Source organism: Coenobita brevimanus, chromosome 65 (genome assembly GCF_032717465.1).
Source record: "Coenobita brevimanus isolate Jiangsu-jjx chromosome 65, ASM3271746v2, whole genome shotgun sequence".
Classification (NCBI taxonomy): Eukaryota; Metazoa; Arthropoda; class Malacostraca; order Decapoda; family Coenobitidae; genus Coenobita; species Coenobita brevimanus.
Genome location: NC_137018.1, coordinates 1,245,372 through 1,268,333, shown reverse-complemented (window position 1 = coordinate 1,268,333; position 22,962 = coordinate 1,245,372). Strand labels below are relative to the sequence as shown.

At 41.5% G+C, this 22,962-nt stretch overlaps 1 pseudogene; it reads left to right on the top strand.

Annotated features, from left to right (window-relative positions):
* Positions 1-2,198: 2,198 nt before the first annotated feature.
* LOC145405130 (5S ribosomal RNA) lies at positions 2,199-2,317 on the top strand (annotated as a pseudogene).
* Positions 2,318-22,962: the final 20,645 nt, after the last annotated feature.

The following is a 22,962-nucleotide window of genomic DNA, read 5'->3' as shown; positions in this document are numbered from 1 at the left end:
TGATGTGGTTGTGATAGTGTTAGGAGAAGTAGCGGTACTATGGTATTGTTTGGGCATGTGGAAAGGATGGAAATTGAGAGACTGATTGTGACAGTGCAGGTGAGTGAGGTGGAGGGGAAGTGGAGGAGGGGGGAGACAAAGGTTGACATGGAGGGATGGAGACATGTGTGAGGGTTGTGTGTGAAATGAAGGGAGGGCAGCCGAATAGCACTGGACAGAGAGGCGTGGAGGATATTTGTTTGTAGCCCACCCTTACAGGATTAAGGCTGGTAGCAATAGGTAGAATGATAGAAAATTCGTCATCGTATTGTACCGATTAAACACCCCTGCTACCTCAACGTTCTCAGTTACTTTCTCCCTACCACCTCCTGCAACAGTCTTTTAGTATCTTTCCCGATGTCTCTCCTCTCCCTCAGACGCTCCTTCTCTCCGCCTCTGACAGCCTTTCACTCTAAATAACACTCTTACTGCCTTTCACACTCTCACACTTTAATGAGTATCCTACCTTCCACGACACAGCAGAGGACACTGTACACTATACATGGAACTTTCTATCTTCTTTGATTCGTGCATCTTGAGAGGTTTTGGACATTTGCTGCAGACCACGTCCACCTTTGCAATCTGAACTGGTGAAATTAAAGTCCAATATTGATTTATTATTAATGTTGTTATTATTATTGAGTTCTTGGCCAATGATGATGATGATGATGAATACGAGGACTGTCATTATTACTGGGTTGTGGTCCCCCTGATTTCTATTAAAACACTTGTAGAGCTTCGTATAAATGGAAGTAATTAAACATATAATCAAACCCTGGTCATTTAAACTCACCCACCGCTCCGTAAAACCAATTTCCTCTTAATTTAGGCCAGAAATAGGAGATCCGCAACAAACCCACCGGTGAAGCGAACCCAAAGTGCTTCAGAAACATCCCACTGCCTTCCCTACCACACAGGCCTCTATAATTGACTTCGGACCCAAGTTTTAATGGAACACCTCTAGTCTCCTCAGTTTCAGGGGAGGGAGGGAGAGGCGAGGGACACTCGAAAGTAAATATATTCTGTTGGAGTACATGGAAGGGACATATTCTCTCTCTCTCTCTCTCTCTCTCTCTCTCTCTCTGACGAGAACTTTTGTATAGTGCACTGTGAAATTCTCGTTATCAATGTATCGTTTAAGAATAGCATGCAAGAGAATATCAACGTGGCAAATCTATATACTGATAAGGGTGAAGTTTGGGAGACCCTCTTATCCCTTCACTCCGATGACGTATTTTCTGTCTTCATTCTTGCTGCGACCCAGAGGTTTTGTACAGTAAATTTTTTTCAACTGGAAGAGTTACACATAGTCTTCATTAATTGTTTCACTCCCAGAGATCTGTCCTAAGCTGATTTAAGTTATCTGGATGTACCAAGAATGAGATGGCATACGTCGTCGGGTTCAAAGGGCTAAGCTGACAAAGATACATCAAGGTTCTCAGTACAGTGTTAGGAAGATATGATTAGTGTGTTACTTTACATGATTATATCTGAGCCCTTAAGACCCTTCAAAACGTGAATTTACTTTCATTCTTGCTTCATTCACATAAGTTTCTTTCACCATGGGGTAGATCTCTCGTGGTGATAGAGTAACTACATTTTTATGGCATCTGCTGGTGCTCATTTAGGAATCTGAGGTGATCTGCATCATTACATTATTTGGCTGTATTGATTATGTGACCATACTTCATGACTATACATAATCTCTGCTTACACAATGATTTTTAGTGCATTTATTATTAATCTTTTTTCACTAAAGTGTCGCCTATCCACATCTGATAAAAACTGCAGTTAGCTCCCCGACCCCTTCCGCTCCGCCTCCCCTCCCCGTCTCCCAGTACAGACACCCTCATTTCCACTGATTCAGTCTTAACTCAAAAGTTTGTCGGATAAGTGGGTTTTGGTTTTATGTAAGACACTTCAAATCTATTCTCCCCAAGTTTTATCATCTGAGTTCTATGCAATGAAATACATTTTCCTGGGTTGGAAAAAATAATTAACCAACCCGCCCGGTTTTATATTAATAAAACCCGGGTAAAACCATGTTTTTTTACAAACCTCCAAGTTTTTATGCACTACATATTTTATTTCTTGTTTTATGTAATCAAATTTTGGTGTTTAGAAAATATTTTGTACCGTACTGCTATTTCAATTATTTATTGCATGTCCATACCACGTTGAGTACACCGCTTCCCGTCCGGTCAGCGAAGTTAAGCAACGTTGGGTCTGGTTAGTACTTGGATGGGTGACCGCCAGGGAACACCAGATGCTGTTGGCATCCCTACGTGTCAAGTGGGGTTGGTGGAGGATTAGTGCCCCTCCCTGTAAAACAATTAACTCTAAGCCCTTGGCCACCCCGTGTGGGATACATGGCGTCTGGCAATGAATGAATGAAAAAATGTTGAAACATGCACTGCAAAGATTATGAAACCTAGGATAATAATAATAATAATAATGTACGGTATTAAACTGTACTTTATTCAGAAGGTAATACTGAGCACGCGTTTCTCATTCAGCACTGTGTAGTAAGGAATGTAAAGTACTATACTGTATTTACAGTATACTGTATGGCATACAGTATTATGCATTATTAATTTATTAAATATTTATCTAACCATCTTGTAAATATGCATGCAGAGACATATTGTGCAAAAGAATATGAAATCCAGGCCTATAGAGACATTCATGTTGTGGCATGCATAAACAAACAGAAATACACCATTCAGGACAACACACTTGGCAGTCGTTCTTGAATAGTAGTCAGTGAAGGGCCAGTACAGTACAATGCATCATGGCAAGTAAAGACAGAGAAGGAAAACAAGAAACAAAAGTGTAGACATTGCAGTGAAATATAATGTTACACCATAGGGTTCGTGATACGTCAAGAACGACGAATAGACGGGCTAGGCAGTAAAAGGCCGCTGAACATTTCTGGGTTTTTTCCCTTCTAGATTGCTGCGGTACACTTACAAATCACAAACTTTTTTCTCTAAAGTTACCTCCGTCCCTCCTGATTACTACTCGCTCACTGTCCACGCATTAAATGATTGGCTTTGACTACTTCGTCCTTCACTGATTAGCTATCACTGACTAACTCTGTCGCGAACTCTATCACTGTCCTTCTGCCACTGACTCACTGACGTTTTGCTGACTGTCCATCACTCCTCTCCAACTGGCTGCCTTGCATAAAGTGCCACTGACTGGATGCTGTGCACAAAGCTCTGTCCATCACTCGATGGATCACTGACTAAACTGTCTGGCACACTGCCAGCAAACTGGGCAGGCCCCTTTAAATACCCCTCCCCTCTGACTCCACCTATTAGCGCAGCCCAGAATATTCTAAAGCAACAATCCACATAAATTAACAATAATGACAAGAACTAATTCCTAAAGTAAAAGAGAAAGAAAATCAGGCATGACAAAATCTCCAGAATGTTTCTCACATAGCCAGATACAAACCATTAACCTAATGCCACTGGCAAAATACTGTCCCTCCCTCAAAACTGTGTCGTCCCCAACACAACCACCTAATCCCACTTATATACAAGTATAAACAGCATAAATTTCCATTCCAGCAAATCATCACTGTCTAGGTCCCATAGTGTGAAGACCTGGATCGACAGTGTTGTCAACTTCGTCATTTTCCTGGGTGCTCCTTTCATCTCTGGTGTCCAGCAGGTCCTCGGCTCCACCCCAAATGTACTTCCCAGGTCCATGATGTCGCTTGTGGAAAAATACATCAGCACTCTTCGCAGAAAAGCCCTCTCAACTGCTCCTTCAGTGGCTTCTCCAGACACTGGACACTACCGACAAAGTGGTCTAGTAGTTCTTCCTGGGGCTTAACCTTACTCCTCTTACATACACTGCTCGGTGGCTCCTGATCAACTTCTTGGCACAAGCCCACAACTGTGCTCCGATGTATTTTACTAGGATGATGTGAAAAATTGGCTATGATGATGGGTACTTATTCTACTGAAGGGTCAACTAAGGTCCTGCTCATGCCCACCACTACTCCCTCTTCTCCCATGCCATGGCTCCTGTGCTCCGCCAGTCCCAGGGCAGTGTGTAGCGTGTCGTACATCTTGCAAGGCAGCAGTATCTCTTACTCAGGGAGGATAAATGTAGACAGCCTGGTTGACACTAGTAGACTTCAGTGCTCCACGACCCTCAATGAAGCACTCCTTTCTCCCAGCCACACTTGCACGAATGCAAGTAACGCAGGCAGCCGCAGAACAGGGATAGTCTAACCCCAGGATGCAGGGGTCCTCGATGTTGGCAACATACATGGTCAGTCTTTTCCTTCCCTTTTAGCCATATCCTGACATCCACTGGTCCCCTAAGCTCAGCTGTGCCCTGTGACTCCAACTAGATGCTTCAAAGTCTTTGGAGACTGCAGATGACTCACCATATCCAGTTGCACCAAAGTCTTCTGATCTCGTGTTGATGACCACTGGGCATGCTGCTGCTTCAATCTCATCATCCACCTGATAACTGATTGAAGTAGCATTCTTGCACCAGGTTATATGTGGGTCACTCTTGGCGCAGACTGGCTGCTGTCCTGTGGCATCAGCCGTCTTTAGTTTCCCTCTTGCAAGCCCTCCTCACTCTTCTCTGGTTGGACCTTCCAATTACGGTCATTTTTCAGCTGTCCCTGTTGTCCACAAGTCCAACACTCCGCCGTACTGTTGATTCTGGTGGCATCATCTTTTTGTTGAGCTGTCTTCCTCTTGTAGAAGTCATCCTTTCAGTGCCCAGTCTTATCACAGTACAAGTGCACTGCATTAACGTACCCATGCACTTCACTGAAGTGGGGTCCCCACCACTTGTACACCGACGGCTCCAAGTCAAGGGAATGTGTGGGTGCAAGTGTGTGGTCGACTGAATGTGCCCTCAGGTATCGGCTGCCGACTCATACATCTGTGTTTACCTCCGAACTTTTTGCTATTGACAAAGCCGTAGACTATGCTCTCAGTTCTAGGCATGACTCATTTGTCATATTTTCAGACTCGAAATCAGCCCTTCAGGCAATTGCATCTTGCACTACGGACTCGCACGAGATCCAGGGCCGCATTGTTAATAAGCTGCTTTCATGCAACAAGTCATTCACTCTGATCTGGGTGCCTGGTCATTGTCGTATCTACGGCAATGAGCAGGCTGACTTACTTGCAAAGACGGCTGTAGAGCTCGAGGAGACTTGGGACGTTCCTCGTGATCTACAGTCGAGTCTCTCTCTCGGGAAGAAATCAATAAATCTTCTGTGGCAAAGTCAGTGGACCAGACTTAATATTCCAACATGTAAGCTGTACTTGGGCGACTGGGACACTGCCAACCGTCCCAGTCGCCTGGAAGAAAAAGTGTTGGCGTGATTACGGCTCAATGCCACAATTGTAACGCACATGAAACCTTATATGGAAAGACGATTCCCACTGCACTGTGACATCTGTAATGCAGTGTTATCTATCAGTCATATCATCCTGCGCTGTCGGCGATTTATTCGTGAACGTGCTTCACTTATAAATTACTGCGGCCCAGTAGACGTCCCCTTCACCCTTTCCACCATCCTGGGTGATGGGGACATTGTTATGACTGGTAAATTGATGGCTTTCTTGAGAGAGACCGGACTGATCAGAGTGATGTGACCTTTTTACTGCGTGGTTATGGTTTTTATGAAGAGTAAATATGTATATATTGTTATATTAATTAGGGTTGACAGTTGACGTATTTGAAATAGTTCCTTCTCCCACTGACCTATTTCTAATATAGATGTCCCTTACATTAAACCCCGTTCCTCGACTAACAGTCACCAGCTGATGAGTGCAAGTGTGCAATATAGAAAGGTACTGGGCACTTGCAGTCGATGGTGGTCTGTTGGCCGAGGTTCTTTTTGTACATATTATGTAAATAAATTATACCATCTTGCTTAAGTTATTCTAATTAGGGCCGACAGCTGACGTATATGGAAATGTTACTGACTCGTCTGGTTCCCTTTCATATATTGATGTCCCCTATATTAGGTTGTGCCTCGACTGACAGTCACCAGGTGATGAGTGCAGGTATGTAATGTAGAGAGGCATTACATATCTGCAGTCGATGGTGTTCTGTTAGTCGAGGCTTTTTTACCATTAGTGCAGGTCTAGTTATTTGTCTCTTAGGATTTAGTATAGGTTAGCGATTTGTCTGTTAGGTGATTAGCTTTAGGGTCTTTAGATTAGGCATTTTTGTTTATAAGTAATATAAGGTTAAAAATATAAAAAAATAAATAAATAAAAAATAAAAATACAATATATATATATATATATATATATATATAAAAGATCTCATTGTATGTGCACAATCAGTAACACACGGCCAGTAAAAATTTTTAAACTGAAATGGTGGAACAACAGCACTAGGAACTACCTCTCTGCAAGAAAATTGCTTATCCAATTACTGTACAAAGCCACAAATACTGAGCAGGGCAAAAATAATGTTACATCCTTAGTGGTTTCGTTGATAAGTCGAGAATGGCACGTATATAGACGAGGCGGTTGATCAAAGGCAGCTGGACGCTTTGAGGGTTTATTCCTTCTAGCCACAGCTGAGGTACGGTTACAAAACACTGACTTGTCTCTCACATTATCGCTCTCCTTCATTCACTACTACAGTACTTGCTCACTTCCGTTCACTGGTTAACTCATTGCCTCTGACTACTATGTCCTTCACTGCTTAGCGAGAATGACAAGCAGCTGAACGCTTCTGGGTTTAATTCCTTCTAGGCACAGCTGAGGTGCAGTTGCTAAACATTGTGACTTTTCTCTCTCACGTTCATTCCGTCCTTCACTCACCACTACTTGCTCACTGTCCGTTCACAGGTTAACGCACTCTATCAAATTAATCCGTCCTTCACTGCTTAGCTCACTGTGTGAATAATTTTGTCACTGACTCACTTACTGTTCACTGACGAAAAACTGAACTGCCGCTCACACAGCTCACTCTGTCCAAAACACTTGTCTCACTCAACTGAACTGGCCCACTGTCTGAACCAAACTGAGCTCAACGGAATTGTCTGGCACACTCACTAAGCTGAACTGAGCCACACACACAACGCTGTATATTCCTCTCTGGCGAATTCACTGAACTGAACTATCTCAGATGTGAAGCAGTCAGTTTATATCACCCCCACCCGCCCGATTCCATCTACAGTTAAAGTCCACATCGCTTCAGAACATAGGAGAGAGCTATCATTTTCTGGCACAATAACGCACGTAATTTAACACTGCACATTCAATAATGACAAACTAATTCCTTAGCTAAGAGAGAAAAACAAACAGAAAAGCCAAAATTTCCAGAATTTTCGTCATATCCAGATATAAAAGCACTACCCAAATCCTACTAGCACATCGCTGCCCACTCCCTCAAAACTGTGTCATCTCTTGACACATCCGCATAATCCTACTGATATACAAGTATATACAGCATAAACTTCCAGATTAACGGGTCGGCGCCATTGCCTCTGCTGTCTACGTCCCACGACATGAAAAGCCGGATCACAAGTGCTGTCAATTCCATCTTTCTCATGGGCCCTTCTTTCATCGTCAGTGTTCAGTAGGTCCTCAGCTCCACTCCAAGAGGACTCACTAGGTCCTTGATATCCCCTGAGGAAAATACATCGCCGTACCTCACCAAGAGCCCCTCCAGCTGCTCGATCTGTGGCTTCTCCAGACAGTGGGCACTCTTGGCAAAGTGGCCAGGTAGTTCTTCCTGGGTCTTAGTCTTGCGCCTCTTGCATACACTGTTCGGTAGCTCCTGATCAACTTCTTGACACAACCCCACAACTGTGGCCTAATTTATCTTCTTAGAATGAAGTGAAAAGTTGACTATGATAGCGGGTACTTCTTGTGCCGTAGGGTCAGCTAAATTCCTGTCCAGCATTACTCCCTCTCCAGTCCTGCTATGGTTCCTGTGCTCCACCAATCCCAGGGCAGTGAGCAGCGTGTCGTCAATCTTGCAGTACAAGGGGATTAGATAGAATTCCATTGTCCACGGCTCTTAGCAGAACACTCCATCCTCCTAGCTGCATTTGCATCGAATGGAAGTCAAGGAGGCAGCAGCAGGATACCAAGCAATCCAAACTCAAGATGTAGGGGTCCCCATTGTCAACACCACATACGGCCAGGGTCTCTTCCATATTCCCTGCCACATCCCGACACCCACCCGTCCTCTTCAAACACAGAGAAGCATGCTGTAACTCCCTACAGCCTCTGCAAAGTCTCTGAAAGCTGCCTGTGACCCACCACTTCCAGTTCCCTCTCTGATCCTGTGTCAGCGACCATTGGACACACCACTCACACAGTCTCACCATCCCCCTTTGCTCACATGTCACTGACACCTAAGGGGTGTGCTGGTTGTTGACCCTCATCCAAACACTGTTCAGGGACTTTGATCCCTTTCCTCACCACCTGTATTTCACTTCTCACTTTATCCTCGACTATATACCTGGTCGTTTATTCTCTCAACCTTGCTTTATACCCCCTCTTGTTGTTCCTTCAGCTTCTTAGTTCCATTCTGCAGCTCCTCTAGTCTTGTGCGGTGTTGTGCCTAGGCTTCTTCTTGATCTTCTTGATATTTCTTTTGTTCTTGATTTGCTTTCTGCATTGCGAGAATGAACTTTTGTTCTTCATAATATTTTTTGTTCATCAGAATGTTTCTTTACTTCTTCATGAAATTTTTTTACATAGTATTTTTGTTCTTCATGCTGTGCTTCTCAGTACTTCTTGTTCTACATGCTGCGCTTCCCAGTATTTCCTTTACTCTTCATGATCTCTCAACACTGCGAGTATATATTTCTCTTATTCTTCACGACATTTAATTTGTTCTTCTAGCATTCCTCTCAACACTGCGAGAAAATATGCCACAGATACGTCTGCCAGAGATACGTCTGCCATTTTGTCAACTTGTCCATGCATATCCACCTCTCAAAATACATCTTCGCTCCTGATACCAACTGTTACAACCTTGTTATTTGTTAATACGTCGAGAACGACACGTACACAGGACATGCAGTTAAACAACTTATGGCTTTTATTTCTTCTTGGCACAGCTCTGGTACAGTTGCCAAACAGTGTTTTTTCTCTCAGGTTAACTCTGTCCTTCGCTCAGTATTACTCCATTCACTGTCCGTTCACTGGCTGACTAACTCTCACTTACCATCTCTGACTACTGTCCTTCACTGATTAGCTCTCATAATCTGAATCACTAACTCTGTCACTGACTCACTCACTGTTCACTGACATAAAAATGAACTGCCGCTCACACAGCCTACACAGTTCATAACATGTATCTCACTCAGCTGAACCCGGCACTGCCTGAACTGAACGCAACTCAGCTCAACTGTCTAGCACACTCACTAAACTGAACTGAACCACACACACAACTCCGTCTGTTCCTCGCTGGTGAACTCACTGAACTGAAGTATCTCAGATGCAGAATGGTCACTTTAAATCACCCCCGATCCCCCGACTCCACCTACGAGTATAGTCCACAACACTTCAGAACCCAGGATAGAACTCAAATTTTCTGGTACAATAATGCACGCAAATTATTAATGCATAGTAACAGTAATGATAAGACTTATTTCCTTATATAAGAAAGTAAACAAACAGACATGTCGAAATTTCCAGAATGTTTCTACATCTCCAGATATAAAACACTACCTTAATCCTAGTGGCACACACACACACACACACAGGGAGAGAGAGTATGAAGGCAGATTTCTCTTTGAAGTATGCCAGATTTGAGAGAGAGAGAGAGAGAGAGAGAGAGAGAGAGAGAGAGAGAGAGAGAGAGAGAGAGAGAGAGAGAGAGAGAGAGAGAGAGAGAGAGAGAGAGAAGAACGTATGTATGAAAATGTGTGTGTTTTTGTATGTGTATTGTGGGTGTAATGCATGTGAGAAAAGCGTGTGTGTGTGTGTGTGTGTGTGTGTGTGTGTGTGTGTGTGTGTGTGTGTGTGTGTTTAAAAAGTATATTTTCGTGTAGGTGCTGTAGGAACAATTGAGAGTGTGAGAATAGGATTACCGAATAATCCTAAATGTGATATACTCTATTTTTACGATACGGGAAGGTGATGATATTCTATTTTCAGTCTCTCTCTCTCTCTCTCTCTCTCTCTCTCTCTCTCTCTCTCTCTCTCTCTCTCATTATCAGCTATCTGCAACTGATTAAAGGTGGATGATGTTAATCTGAAAACTCATGCTCGACAATTCGGTGAGGGTGTTGTACTGTTTACATATCATGATTATTTTGATCATGTCGTAATGACCAGAACTGTCACAACAGGAGCTGATGAATTGCAACTTTGCATCATGAATTTAATGCCGATGAATATGACATGGACAGTGAAGAAGCTGTATATGATGAGTAATAAAGTATGCCACACTATGGTAGATTTAAGTGTAGTGTTTAGTACTAAAAACATAGTGTATATGATGTATCAGGGGTATGGGTAAATAAACCAATGTACATTTAATTTTTCTTGAAGCATATAAGAGCATCAGTTTCAATTTCGTATGGGTACTGACTGAAACACGATTCGTAGATGAAACATATAAGAAAAAATTGAGAAACCCCTATCAGCAAAGAACTGAAGTTCTCAGAACTATTTTGGCGTGCAAAACTTCATTAATTTGGTACTGGTAATTGCACTGCAAACTAATGAATTGGGGCGAAGGACATTTTGTGATAAATGTACTTTTACTTAAATTTTCAAGAATTACATTGAGAAAATTTACTCCTTCAGTGGCTTTTAAGTGTGTTCTCACATAAAGCCTATAATTACATTCAAATGAACTTTCCATGAAATCTTGAGTTATAAGGAATAAAAGATTCAGTCTGTGGCCATGCTGAATTTTTGTCATTAAAAAAGTCCTCAGGGGTGACAGCGAGGCATTAGCTTGATTCTCACTCAGGAGTTGAAGTTACTGTGACGCCAGCAAAACTATATGGCGGCCATCACCTGCTTTGCTCTTCCACAATTTATTTTCCCGTCATCTTCGCTCTTATATACAGCAAATGTTCCCTATACCCTTTTCACTCTAACTTGGCCTATAATTCCCATCTCACCATCTTGAATACTGAACTGTAACAGGAAATAGCACTAGAATGTGATGTTGGTCACTAGAGTGCCTTGACAAGGATGCAGAGCTGAGACTATCTTTTTGTACCACTCAGCTGCTTGAAATTGGAAGCAAACTGCCAGAAATCTGGGCCAAGTTAAGGTAAAAATAATATAGTATAGACATAAAGGACATTGCCTCTTTTCCCCTCTCTGTCAGAAGTCTCTCCTAAGCGGGATAAAGACGTTAGCCAAAATAAGACATCCTAAACTTGAATAAGTTAAAGGTCTTGCTTACAATGTTTACCGTCTACAGGGATTCTTCGAATCAATTTTGCCCGGCGATATAATTCATATAATAATCTTGTCATCTGGCGATTTTGTTCACCCCGGGATAGGCTTATCGTACTGGAGTGGCTAGACTGTGACTCAAATCATCCCTTCAAGATGTCTTTCCTACATTTAATAAAATCGTTTGGAAATAGCAAGAATAAGCTAAAAAAAAAAAAAAGTCATCGGATTGAAAGGATTATGCCAAATAGTGTCAGCAGGTGTCAGTAAGGAAAGAAATGAATACCAATCATAATCCTTAACAGGTTGAACACTTCATTCTGGTGCACATCGATTTTTTTTTCTTTTGTTTTTCTCTTCCTGCCTTAGATCTTTCAACTTTTGGGAGGCGGCTTTGGTAGATGGATCACTGTAGGCTTTATTTAAACAACCCACTTCGAAAAATCTCTCCTATGCTAAATTATAATCGTCTGGAAGTAATATGTAAAAGAAAAATAAATACGTGGCACCGGATTCAGAGGTTAAATCACAAATGTGGAAGTGAAGTTTTTATAATTTAATTGCTAACCCCCAAACCCACTTTTTTTTTTCCTTTTAAAAGGATTAACGAGAGATGAGCGACGTAGGGCGATTATAGGATTTAGAGATTAGCTAATACTGTACTAATTAACTCTCTCTCTGTCTCTGTCTCTGTCTCTGTCTCTCTCTCTCTCTCTCTCTCTCTCTCTCGCTCGCTCGCTCGCTCGCTCGCTCTGTCCAAAAATTACATTTACAGAAATAAATCATCTGCTTCAGTCAGATTCTGTTTTTGGTTTTCTGTTTCATTTGAATAAATCTGTGTATCATTTAACCATATTAAAAGTCTTAATGAATTTTGACCCTTATTTCTTTCCCCTTCCTTCGTTTTCCTTTCCCTTCAGACGCCAAAAATTACTTTACCTTCCGTTCCTGTCTCTTCTCTTCCTATCCAATTCTTTCCCATCTTCCATTCCTCCTCTCATTTCCACTCCTACCACCTCACCATTCTCTACCCTTCCCTATCCCTTCCTCCTTTTTCTTTTCACTTTCCTTCCTCCTTCCCCTTCGCGTCATTTTTCATTTTCCTTAATATATTTTTTACCCTCTTCTTCTATTTCTCTTCTTCCTTTCCTCCTCTTTTCTCCACTCCTTCACCCCTCATCATTATTTACGCATCTCTACTCCTTCCCCCTGTTTTTCTTTTCACTCTCCTTCCTCTCTCCCCTTCGTTTCCCTCTTTGTTTTCCTTGCTATCTGTTTTCACCCTTTTCCTTCTTCCGCTTTCATTCCCTTTTCACGCCCTCTATCCTTTCTTCTACATTTCCTTCTCTCCCTCCTTTCTTCTTTCCTTTTTTCCTGTTTTCTACAATATTTTTTTTTTTTAATGAAAATTCTCACCAAGTGAAAGTAACTTTGCAGCAATCTTTTCTCAAGTTTCGGCAGTATGTCATTTTTTCTAGTTTTTACTTAAAGAAAAAAAAAATAGAGGAGAAGCTATTGTCACTGAGTTTGTTTCTACCGTATGTATGTTAATAAAATACTTCAGGAATACCTTACCAAACTTCCATCAAAATTGCACATATATTGCGAGTCGATCTAGAATGAAGTTGTAAGAATTTGGTGCAGATTGATCAAATGCAAGGTCATGGCGCGACAAGAGCATTTCCATGAATGTTTTATCTTTTTTTAATCGAACTTGGTATATGAAGTGTGCATACATCTTCTTTCAAGTGATGTGACTTTAGCAGAGATTCGATAAAGGCCAAGATCACATTTAAAGAATAGCTTTCGGGGTGAGGCATCAGGGTGCAGGGTTATTACAAGAATATCTGATCCAATCTGAATCAAACTTAGTACATATATGTATGGTGTGACACTAAGCAATTTGATTTTTCTGCAGCATAATCAAACGTCAAGGGTAAAAAATCGAGTGCAGCTTCATGCTCGTTTCCTCAACATTTTTTCTTAACTGGTTATGCACTAGTCAAAGGCATCTATTCCACCATTCTCTGTCTTGTTTTGATGTCCTTTTTCCGTAAGAATTTTATTATAATCTGTTGGTGTGAAATTTTCTTTAACCTTTCGCATTCACTCAGGCCTCATTTTAGGGAGAAATATTGTGTACGCATTATATATTTTCCATTTCCATGTGAAAAGTGTATTATTTAGCTTATTTGAGAAAAGATAAACGACAGTCCACCACTAAAATAGCACTCAGATACCTCCGTTCGCAAGATTCCGTTATGATGCATGACCAGTTTGTAGCCACCATATGTAAGAGTAGAAAAAAATAAAAAAAATTGAATATTTTCAGTATCTTGCTTGTATTAATCTTATAGCATATCAAATTGTTTTGGATTCAAAATATAAAGCAGATAGCCTTCATTTGAAAGCATTCATAGGAGTCACTGTGTATGTTCTGTCCGTAATACCTCCGATTGAAATTATCACATCACCAAACAGAGTGGCTGCTAAACCTATGGGCATAATAGAGAAACTTCTGCACACGGCAAGAATAAAAAGACTTAGCCTTCGGGACCCTAACGTGGCAACACGCAGCTAAAATTGTTTCGGTTCAAATTGAACAATAGTTTTGTATTATTACATGAACTATAACATTAACGATGGGATGCACTACTGCCAAAACGTTTTTGTGTTCAAATGGCTCTCCCCTGCAATATAGTTTTGATTCATATCTTCCTCAGATCCTGATTAGATTAGGCTACAGGGGCGTTAACCTGGGGCTGCTGGCCTGGGTCCCCAACACAAAAGGGGCCACACAAGACAGGCTGAGCACTTATCTTTGAAATTACAAGTCCCTATAATAGAAAGAATAAGACACTTATATTTATTGAACAGGCTAGGCATAGTTTTAAATGCGGTGGGTGTTAATACTACCGAGTTCCGGCAACATTAGCCTTTGGGAGCCTCCACAAGATATTGTGCCATAGGGTCCCCACAACTCTTTATCTAGTTCTGATCCTCCTTGTGTTTTTACTAGTTTATCTATCTATCCAGCTATCTATCTATAGATTGATAGATATAGACAGATAGATAGATAATGAAAGTTGGACTGGAGAATCAACCTGAAGGTTCAGCTCCCATATCCTGTTCTTTCTGTCATCCACAAACAGTTCAACTCTCTTCATCTACGACCATATGATGCTTTGGTTGACGTGCCGAGACGGCATATGAAACCCTCAACTCTACACAACCTAAGGATTCATCTCATTTGAGTTGTCTTTCCTTATTACCAGCTATTCTCCCTGTGTTGGTGTTGCTGATTTGCTGCTACTATGTCTTGCTTGTGATTGGAAAGGGCAGCAGCTTCCAGGGTCACGTCATTTTTTCTGCAGGCTTCGGCAAGCTTGCTGTTGTTTGATCGGCAGCGATTTTGAATGGGGTCGATGGGCATATCTAACCTTTGATCATCTTTGAAGACTCCCTCTCGCGCAGCACCAGTACGGTGCGCCACACCGTTTGGGAATCACTGCCTTCTTACTTCACACTTGATACCACCTGACGTTGTTGCTCTGTTTTAGAGAGACCATTAGTAAAGGGATCATAACCGTCGCCTTTACCCTCTCCAGTAGTTTGATGACGTCTTATATACTTCTTGCTTGCTACCGCTTGAGACTTTATATTTAGATAGATTGATCTTGGTGAATGTGCTAATAAAACAAGTAAAACCTTCAGCTACACAGCGTCAGCACCAGTTAATCAAACCCAAAACCAATGTTTTTTTTGTTTTTGTTTTTTCATTACGGGTAAATCAAAATTGTCTTCATATCAGCTGTTTGAAAGTTGATGGAAAACGTTATTACAAAAATAAAAATCGTTAAACATATAAACCTAACAATCTCAACAAAACCCGTCTGCATGGATTTCGGAAAAAATGACCATGTCTTAACATGTTCTCATTTGTTTCAGTGACACTATGAAATAAAATCCATCACTACCAAATGCTTCGATATCTCAAAAGTCTTCGATGGACTTTACGATGAAAGCCCTCTTGAGAACGTGTAGCTTCATTTCAGTGACGATATACTTCGGCTGAGCATAAGAAAAATAGTGTTACAATATAAAAGTCAGACCAGATGAACGATAAATATTATTACATGGTTCATTATGAGGTCCTATTATATTTCTAACTGCGTATATCTTACTGATGAATGCTTGTAGTGAAGAATATTCAGAATTGCTATATGATACACAAACTGATGAGGTAGTACTGTAGATTCACACGTACAAATACAGAAAAGATTCGGTGCGCTCTCCATACACGTTAAATTTGGCTTAGATATTGTAAATAGATTTTCCTTTATAATATGAGCAGAATCTTAAATGTTGGCAGTAATAGCAAAACTGTTAGCAATATTATGAATGAATGACATGAATCTCGGTATTATGCACCAAGGGATAAAATCCAGTATTAATATCTTTTATCTTCGTCTCATAAAACAGACACAGGAATCATAATCTACTCTGTAACAGCGTCGAAGGGACCCAAAAGTTTATTGCCATTTGCTTTCTTTTTTTACCCCTCTCCTTCTCCTTCTTTTCTCCCCCACCCCTCCTCTTTTCTGTCCTCTCTTTTCTATCCATCTTTCTGCCCCTCTCCCTCCTCTCTCAGTGCCCTCTTCTTTTCTTATAATCCCTTTCCTCCTCCTCTTCCTTCCTTTCCCGTCTTCTTCCATTCTTTTATCTCTCTCCTTTTACCGTCCATTCTCTCTTCTCTCTCCCTTCCTTCGTTCTCTCTCTTTTCTCTCTCATCTCATTCTTCCCTTATCTCTTTTCGTTCCTCTCCCTCTTTCCATCTCTGTCCCGTCTCATCGTCTCCCCTCCTACCCTCTTCTGTCTCGTATCCTCGCTTCACTTCTTTCTTGATTTAATAGCCGGTTTCCCCCATTCTCTTATCTCCTTCCTCTTTTTTTTTTCTCTCTCCTTCATCTCTTTTTCTTTCGCTTTGTCAGCTCATCTTCCTACTCTCTTCTAGCATTCTTCGCTTCTCTCTTTTCTCTACTCTTTTACTTTCCTTTCTCTCTTGTCTCTTTCTGCCTTCTCCCTTCTTCTTACGTCTCTCTTCTCCTTATTGCTTCTCTCTTCTTCTCTCCTCACCTTCTTCCATTCCCTCCTCTCGCTCTTCTCTCTCCTCTCCTTCATGCATTCCCTCCTCCCGCTCTTCTCTCTCCTCTCCATCTTCCTTTCTCTCCCCTTGAGCGATTATGACGGAGAGGCAACCCACTTTCGCCCTTCAAACACGGTAGGGTTAATGGACACTGTCTCTCTCTCTCTCTCTCTCTCTCTCTCTCTCTCTCTCTCTCTCTCTCTCTCTCTCTCACCCTTCTTCCATTTTTACAACCATGGTTTTGATGAAAATGTAAGCACGAACTTTTACCTCTCATACTGTTGGAAAGAAGAAGCACAGCGAGGTATTAGTCAGATTAATTTTATACTGCCAGATGTAAGACTGTGTTAGACTCTGCCTTGCTAGATCTCACACTGTGGTGAATTTCCATTGATATACCTCAGGCTGACTGGCTTTGCGTTGCCAAATCTAAGACTGTGAGAGCTTTTCCATTTTTTTTCTTCTCCCGACTCTAGGCATAGGCTTTGTCACCCCATTCCAAAGCCCCAACAGTCCCTCTATGCACCATAAACCTCCACATGTCACCTTTTCGGCGCTAACACCCACCGTCCATATTGAATAAATGCCAGAGCTTGTCACGAATTCGCGCGAGTGTATTTATACAAATTCGTGACATTGTACTTTGGTGAGAAAACCACGAACTCTAGTGGAATTCCCACTGGGCATCACTCAGTTCAACCGTCCTTGTATGCACTTCGATCGGGATGGTTTTCAAAACATTTGTCACTGTTTCATAAGTGACCATTCTTATGCACGACATTAGTGCTTTCACTGAGTGATTTTATTGCATGTGTATATTGTTCTCCCTCTCTCCGTTGACCGTTGAAGTTAGGCCACGCCTACTTCCGGCGAAAACGGCCATCTCTTACCCCCCTTCCCAGTTTGAACTTGGTCAGGTTTGGACAGCTTCGAGAGTAGGATCGTTTGTGTCCAGCGTAGAGAGCAGAGTCTCCGTTGCACAGCGATTTCCTGGATCTCCACCTAGATGGTGATCGGCAAAGTGAGCTTAGCAGCGCTTGGTGTTTCAACACACAGACGCCCAGTCTTTTATAGCGTCAGCCTCGTTCCCTCCACTGACCAGTATTTCCGTTTGTTTTTCTAGACTTAAGTCTGATTAGCTTTTGAATGAGCAAGTGAGTGTATTTCCTTTGTTATTTGAATTCATGAGTTCCCTTGTGACCGTGAATTCCCCTTTTGAGTTCACTTTGAGACTCATAAAATGTAAATTTATTTTATTGTAATCAATATATTTACAGTTCTTTTCTTTAAGCTTAATGTAATTAGAATCGTGTTTAATTCTTCACATTAAGCGTACTTTAGTTTGCTGCTCCTAGTTTCCACAAACTATTTCCATTATTCACAACTGGTATTGAAGCCAGTTCTTCCATATTTAAACCTAAATCTGTTGTGCCAGCCAGGAGTTAAGCACCGGCAAGAACCTGTCCATTATTATTAGTGTTAGTTATTGATTGTCAGGGATGGAGTCACATTTGCAAGAGGCTAACATGACCTCCAGGGTTCGAGTGTGAGAGTAAAGATTCCGTGGTCCTGACACGTGTTAACAAGATGATCATATACAGCAGCATCTAAGCATAAGACCTTCATCCAGAGGTCAGGAAAAATTAGTTAAGGTAAAAACACCAGATATCCTCACCATTACCATTAACAACAGCCTGAGCCAGTCCACTGCAGAACAGAGGCTTCTCTGTTTCTTCCACTCTGTCCTATAGGCTATTGACCTGTTCCATCCAGTAGCAGCATATTTTCATCTCTTCATCTTGTTCTCTGCCCGACTCTTCCTCTCACTTCATTTCAGGATTGCCACTCATTTGCCCCGGTTGTTTGTCAGAGAGCTGCACTACAGTATTATATATATATATATATATATATATATATATATATATATATATATATATATATATATATATATATATAATATATCTTCTTAATGCAAAGAAGAAGGATGCCAAGAGCCTGCAAATTGTTCCCTCCAAGAAAAAGCAAAAACAAGAAGACAGAAAGCCAAATTCAAGATCCGTACATTTTAAGATGCCTGGACACACTGCTTTTGAAAGACTGGAGATCAGAGGTAGTAGGAAATATGGACAGAGGGAAACAGTTTCAGAGTTGACTTGTTGCATAAATGAAGGAGTGGAAGTGACGGTTAACTCTTGCAGTAGAGAGTTGGACAGAAAAGGGATGAGAATTGGTTCCTAGACAGGTGCTATCAACCTGCCGTAATGATGGACTAATGCAAGCAGCCAATTCAGAGGAGGAGTGACCATTGAAGTGACAATAGAAAAGAGATAAAGATGCACCAGTGCTGCTAAGAGACAGAGATTGAAGGAAGACAGTGAGAGAAGGAAAGTTAATGAGACAAAAAACCTTTGACTTCACCTTGCTGAGAAGAGCTGTATGTGGGGAACCTCCCCACACATGAGAGTTGTACTCTACATGGGCGAATAAAACCCAGGTATAAATTCAACAACTATGCTAGGGTAAAGAAGGCACGGAGTTGGCTTAGCACACCTAATTTCTTCAAAGCAGATTTTACAAGAGAGGTAATATGTTCTTTCCAAGATAAATCCAGAGACAGTGAAGCCCCAAGTATGTTTAAGGATGATGCAGGATTGAGCTGAATGTTGTTAAAAATTAGAGAGGACTCTGCAGAAGATTTTTTCACATTGATAATATAAGAACTGAGTTTCTGGTGCATTAAAAACAAGATTACTTTCACCCCATTCAGAGATATGAGCCATGACAGGCATCAGGTATGCCATAGCTTCATCCCTTGTTTGTTGAAAAACTGCAGAGATGGACTATGCAGGAAGCGAATGGAAAGGTTAAGGATGGAGTCATAAATGTATGAGAGGATAGGGTTAGATGTGAAGCTTAGAAGGTCACTGATAAATAAAAGGAAGAGAGTTGGTGATAGGACGGAGCCCTGAGGAACATCACCATTGACAGTTCTACGAGAAGAACAGTGGCCGTCTACAACAGCAGCAATAGAACGACCAGAAGGGAAGCTAGAGATGAAGGCACAAATAGAAGGATAGAAACCATAACAGGGCAGTTTGGAAATTAAGGATTTATGCCAGACTCGACTGAATGCCTTTGAGATGTCAAGTGCAATGGCAAAACATTCACCGAAGTCCCGAAAGGAGCATGACCACTAGTCTGAATGGTAGGTGAGAAGATCTCCGGTGGAGCGTCCCTGGTGGAACCCATACTGACGATCGGAAAGAAGGTTGTGAGAGGAAAAGTTTTTTTTTTTTTTTTTTAAGAATGGACTAGATAATTTTTGAATTACAGGATGTTAAAGCAATTGTGTGATAGAGGGCTAGAAATTGTCACCCTTTTTTGGAACAGGCTGAATGAAAGCAATTTTTCTGCAAAAAGGAAAGGTACTAGTTGATAGATAAACGCGAAAGAGTTTACCTAGGCAGGATGTAAGCACAGAAACACAGTTCTTGAGGACAACAAGAAGGACCCCATCAGGCCCATATGCCTTGATTGTATAAAGGCCAGTGATGGCAGAAAATACATCAGTTAAAGAAATTTTGTTGTCAGCCATGAGGAAGTCAGAGGGAGGAAGTGATGGGAGAACAGCACCAGAAACATCTAATGTGGAATTGGAAGAGAAAGTCTGAGTGAAGAGTTCTGCTTTACCAGTAGAAGTAATTGCTACAGAGCCATCAGAGTGGAAGAAATGAGGGAAGGATGACGAGGTAAAGTTGTTAGAAAGGTTCTTGGCAAGGTGTCTGAAGGAGCAGGAAGAATTCGAGTTAGAAAATACTGAACAGTTAGTAGAATGACATGATTTTTCGCATTGTGAAGAACAGACCTAACACGATTCCTGGCAGAAACATAACAGATGTGAGATTCACGAGTGGGCTGGCCCTGGTACCTTTTGTAGGCCTTCTTCTTGTCACGGACAGCATTAGAACAAGTGTGATTAAACCAGTTTTTTTTTTTTTTTTTTTTTTTTGCATTAGTCAAAGGGTATGAGAAAGGAATGTATGCTTCTATGCCCGAGAGAATAACCTCCGTAATTCTCAAGGCACATTCAGATGGCCCTCGGCCATGGAAGCAATAATCATTCCAGGGAAAATCAAAGAAGTACTGCCTGAGGGCCTCCCAATCAACTGTTCCAAAGTGCCACAACCGATGCATCTTGGGAGGGTCCATAGGCCTTCCTGGGGCAATTGAGTAGGTTAAGGTTATAAGGCTGTGAACAGAGGAGGTCAAAGGAGAGAAAACATTGACAATGTAAGCAGAGGGATTAGTTGTAAGAAAGAGGTCAAGTATGCTGGAACACTCTCCAAGGCAGTCAGGGACACGGATACAGTACTGTACAAGCTGCACTAGGTCATTAAGGATAGAAAATATGTAGGCTTGTTCACCAGGTGGATCAGTGAAAGGAGAGGGGAGCCAGAGGTGGTGGTGAACAATGAAATCTCCTATAATAGAGATTTCAAGGAAAGGAGAAATGGGTAGGATTTGTTCCATCTTAAATGCAAGATACTCACTGAAGTTTTCATAGTCAGTAAGTAGAATCTGAGAATAAGTAAGTATGCACAGATATGTTTTGTCAGAATATGATAGGGAACGCGAAGCCAGAGAGTAGAGAATTCAGAAGATTCAAGTTCAATAACAAGAGAGCAAGATATGTTGTTGCATACAGTACATATTTATACACAACAGCCACCTTTGGCTTTGAGATATGTATAGAATAAGTAGGAGAACACAGAGAAGGGATTGCTATCAGTCGCCTCAGACAGCTGAGTCTCAGTTAAGAAGAGAAGGTGAGGTTTAGGGGAGGAGGGGTGGTGCCAACAAAGACAAATTTTGAGAAGAGACCGCGAATGTAGCAGAAATGAAGAAGTAAGGCAGACATTTGTTCCAGACATCTCGCTGGGTCGTCACCGGAAGAGGGGCTGATGCTGGGGGCTTGATGGTCCCCTCTCCACCTGGGGACTCCGAAGGTTGGTTATTAGATGCCTTTTTTTTTTTTTTTGAGCAGGCAGTGAGGTGTGCAATGTGCATGTAGTTTGGTGTTGACAGTTAGAGAAACTTGTATCGGAGAGCATGCTGGCATACTCTCTGTGTTGCCGAAACACTGATAAACTTCACCAATGGGGGCTGGTCAGGTACTAGTCCCGAGGACTGATGAAACGGGAGCTCCAGCTCTCCCTGTCATCAGCTTTCCATCCACCCAGATGTAATAATCACAATAAAAAGTAGATATGGATATGTACACTCCCTGAGTGTACATATCCATTTATACTTTTTATTGTGATTATTACATCTATGTTCGTTTGTCCCTTTTCGCAAGAAAGCTTTTTTCTTATATTTTCATTTTATATTCAACTTAATCCTTTTAATTTCTCTCTCTGAGCAGTCCTAGACTTATGTTCTAAGGATTTTGTTAGGCTCTATCTTTCCGATTCATATCTCAGAATAGGAAAGGCACACTAAATAGGCGCCCTTCTTTTTTAACTTACGGGTTAATTTATGTCCATTATGATATCAGTTTATTTACCCAGTACCTTCCACCTCATTCTAATTCTTCACTTGACTTTCTTGTCATGAAGTAGAACTACAGAATATAAATTGCCTATACTAGGTAACTTGTTTTCCATCACAGTCTTGATCCTCAACTCCTGTTTTTACTGGCGGGCTGAAATTCTTTAAACATAGGGCTAGATTTCGTTTTCTTCATATTCATCTTCTAATCTACTCTGACTCTTCTTGTCCGTCTTACCAATCATTTATAGTAGCTCTCCCTCTAATTCACTGAAAATTAATATGTAGCCTACTCAGCAAATCAAAATCTGACAAGTCACTCACAGTTTATTTAATTTCTTTGCCATTGCAACGTACAGTTTTGCACACTGCCTACTGAACCTCTGAATATTTCTACCTTTCTATTTTTTCCTCACCGCCGTTAATTTCTGGCTGTTTCATATTGCTCCCCTGGACATTCTGAATTCCGCTCACGGTCCTCACTAATAACCTCAGTCACTTGTCACTCCATGTTACATCATCATGATCATTTAATCCTGCGTTGTCCCGTGAGGAGCGTAGGAGCACGGGGCTAGGCATGTTGGTTCTGACATTTAAGATGGGAGTGGCCAGCCTCACTCGTCCTTGAGTGGCACTACGTGAGCAATAAACCCCAACCACCTCTTGGATATGGAAACCTGCGTAGGCTCAATCCGATTGGAGCTCATTAATTACCCATTAATCCACTAGGAGCCATAATTTCGTTATATGGTTACCATCCAGCATTGTAAATGGTTTCCTGGTGTACAGGAAACCATTTGGCTTGTTGTTCAGTGTAGTCATCCATAGCCAGAAGGAAGAGGAAAGAAT